This window comes from Triticum dicoccoides, unplaced genomic scaffold (assembly GCF_002162155.2).
Source record: "Triticum dicoccoides isolate Atlit2015 ecotype Zavitan unplaced genomic scaffold, WEW_v2.0 scaffold38791, whole genome shotgun sequence".
Taxonomy (NCBI): domain Eukaryota; kingdom Viridiplantae; phylum Streptophyta; class Magnoliopsida; order Poales; family Poaceae; genus Triticum; species Triticum dicoccoides.
In genome coordinates, this window is record NW_021268417.1 from 1 (window position 1) to 3745 (window position 3745).

The 3745-nt window shown below is 40.5% G+C and overlaps 1 pseudogene; it reads left to right on the forward strand.

Annotated features, from left to right (window-relative positions):
• The first annotated feature begins 690 nt into the window (after positions 1-690).
• Positions 691-1307, forward strand: LOC119346093 (annotated as a pseudogene).
• The last annotated feature ends 2438 nt before the right edge of the window (positions 1308-3745 follow it).

A 3745-nucleotide genomic window follows, 5' to 3' on the forward strand; every position in this document is an offset into this window, starting at 1 on the left:
CGTCGCCGCTTCGTATGGTTTCTGACCACCGTTCCAGATCATTGCGCCGCCAAGCAAGTCTTCTCCATCCCTCGTTTCGGCGTGCATCGGGAGAAGGGACAGCAGGCCTCTAGAACCCCGCCTCTCGTGATCCTGTATGGGAGAGGGGCGATCAGGTTTTTGGGGAGCGCACTCGCGCGACTGCTGGCAGCGACGACTTCGCGAACGACGACTTCTTCCCCGACCTCGGCAACCTCATCCTCGACGACATGGGCGACAACGTCAACGCCGTCGGTGCTTCACCCGCGGCACCGTATGTTATTTTATCTTTCTTGTTCGAGATCGTGGTAGAACTCATGTTTCTAGTATATGCCCTAGATGTGATCTGTTCATCTAGTATGCTAGTTCGCATGATTAGTTTAATCTCTGCTATTGCTGTCATGATCTATTTCCTATTTATTCGTATTAAATCTCGTAGTAATTTGCTCATTTTTCCAACACATATCTGTGCATATAGTGTCTGAAATACTAATTATTTGGATATCCGTGACTAAGCTGCATTGGATTTATGAACCTGCTGCTGCACTATATAGATGTCACAAGAACCGTACACCACCTCCATCTTTGCACTACAAAATCTGACTATCAATTCATCTTCACCTCTCTCTCAGCTACAAAGCCTACAATACAATTGCAGCTATCCTTGCAGCAATGGCAACCACACGGGCGACCGCTGCCTTCTTGGTTGCAATCATGCTCCTTTTTGTGTGCATCGGCGCACATGCCGGCGGCGCAGCGACAAGGTCAAGGTGGTAGACCTCGTGGTAGAAACCTGCAAGAATGCTTCGAGCAGCTGCCGCAACAAGCACCTGAACGTCACCCAGGAATTCTGCGTGCAGACTCTCCGGTCCGACAAAAGGAGCTCTGAGTCCAAGGACCTCCGCGACCTGTCGCTCGTCGCCGTTGACATCCTCAAGATCCACGTGGCGGCTGCCGGCGGCAAGGTGAAGGAAGCACTCCAGAAAGCCAAGAAAGGTACGGAGGAGGCGCTCGGCCTCAGGTATTGCCAGGTGGATTACGATGCTGCTATCGGTACCCTCGGCCTCTGCGACGCCATGCTCAGGGACTTCCATGTCCCCATGGGCGACGCCGACGGCCCGTGGTTCTTTGAACTGCCCGAGTGTGTGGAGAAGGCGACTGACCATGTCAGCGACTGCCGGCATGAGCTTCCCATGGAAAGCCAGACAGTTATCAACGATAACGAGGAGTTGATCAAGCTGGGCAGCCTGAACAATGTCTTGCTAGGGCCATATGACTTTGATAGTTAATAATCTACTAGTCATCAACCCGTGCATCAGCACGGGCTAGCACTTCTAATATTAAATACTCCCGCCAGATATTTTACTCTGTATAGAAGATTTATTTGAAGTAAAACAACGTAAAGTTTGACCAACTTACAGAAAAAATATCAATATTCTCAATGTGTAATCAATATCATTAAATGCGGCATGAATTTTAATTTTATACTCTGTGACTTTAGTATTGTACATGTTAATATTTTTTAATATAAATATGCTCAAACTTTATGAAGTTTGACTTCAGGCAAATCTTATATGCAGACTAAAAAGAATTATTTGGAGAAGTAGTATGTAACACTGTAGCAAACAATATATCAAAGTTTGATTTCTGCAATTCTTGATTACGCTAAGCACCATAGGTTATTTGTATTTTATATTCTTGTATTAACCAATAAATTCTTAAAGAAAATCTTTCACGATTGAATTGGAGTTGTGTGATAGATTAATCGTATTTCACAATCATATTTGTGCAAAGAAAATCATAAGAGGATTTCTTTTCAGATTAATGTGCTTGAAAGTTTATTGTACTTTCTATCCTTGCTACACATATGTATATCACATACATAATCATTTGTTTATATGAGATCTTTGTCGTGCAGGAAACATCCACATTATTTTTTACTATAAAAATTTATGTGTATTAAAGATACTTTAATAGTTATATTTTTTATAACTTATCAGGACAAAAAAAAGACATGTGCAACCGTACTATATGTGCAAATAATTAGCGTTCGTAATCTGCACCTGTGTAAAAACATGTTAAGTCTACATAATCGCAAGTATGCATGTCAGGCAAAATAGTTTATCTTTCAAGAGAATAGTACTAAGTTGTGCATAATAGTCCTTAGCATCTAAAATGAACTTACACGACACCACTACCTTGCTCCGGTGTCATCGGATGCAGCCAGCGTCCGGCAGCGTACATGAGGAGGTCGTCGAGCCGCTCCATCCAATATTATTTATCTGTGTCACGCTAGAAATGCTCGTCAAGGATCGGTCTTCCCCTACAGAACTGCAAGCTTCCTTGTTCTGATCATTTATTAGGAGTAGTAAGAAAAGCAGTATAAACTTGAACAGGATTTAAATTTGAAAAAAAGACATATAGCGGTGCAATATTGATCTAAATTTTTTTGACCACATAGATATCCTTTACTTTGCAATATAATGGACAAAATTAATAATTATAATGTTGTCGACTTACATTTGCTTTTATGTAGAACACCCATACAGTAGTACTACCAAACATGATGTGATTGAGTACTCATTACCGGGGACATTGATCGGTTGCCCCTATGCTATCTTCACAAACGAAATTCCGTCAATGAAAAGTAATTTCATAATTTATGTGGCCTATGTGGCCAGTTCAAGAAATCATAACAATAGTTTGATTGTCTAATTCCTAAAAAATAATTTTACTCCTCAAAATAGAATAATGCAAATAACATCCAACTTATTTCTAATATAATTTTCTTGGTTCATCATCTCTTAGATTATATCAATTAGTCATGAGTCTTAGCTCAATGCAAATCTTTCCTTGCCAAGCGGAGCCTTTGTCATCTAGCCACCAGTCTCGACCAGCTCCACATCCGTGGTTGACAAACTTCAGCTTCAATCTCCCTTTAAAAAATTTACTGTCCAACTAAACATGAGAGGTATTTTTGTTGTAGCATATAGAAAAATAAATTAGGCCGCCCTTGTGACACTTTGTGGTTCACCGATGGCCATGCAGGTGGGAAAGCACATTCAGTGACAAATAATCGTGATCGGCGGCCATTGGTAGGACAGCAGGATCGAAGCAGAGGAGGAGGCATCGGCCGTACAGATGAGTCCACACAGATTTTTGTCGGGAGAATATTTTATTGATGGAGCCATTGGGTCTAGTTTCTATTTCACGGTCAATCAGCTGGATCGCGGATTTTTTTCCATTTTTATCATTGGACTTTTTTTTACATTTCATCTTGGATTTTTTAACAGAGACATTCCTTCTTAATTTGTGCAGCGGGTGGAGTTTTTCCTTGCTTTTTCGATTGACGTGAGGCTTTCCTTGTTTTTATTTGGTCATGTATGTTTAATCTTTTATTTCATGTATGTATTTTTTTTCTGTAAGGTTTTATTTCACATACGTAATAAGAAGTCATTTTTTGAGGTTGTGTCTTTTTTTGTCATTTCCCATACCAAAGATCAAGTCGTATGTTTCTTTGTAAGATTTTATTTCACGTATGTGGTGAAAACTGTTTTTGTAGCTTGTTTTTCTTCTGGGAAGTAACGTGTATGCTAAGGACTATTTTTTTGGAAGGCGTGGGCTTAATCTTCAATTATATGTACGTGGTGAGAACCCTATTTTTTTATGAGAAGTAACGCGGATGCTAAGGACTGTCCCTTTTTCTTTACGTGACTTCTATTTTTTT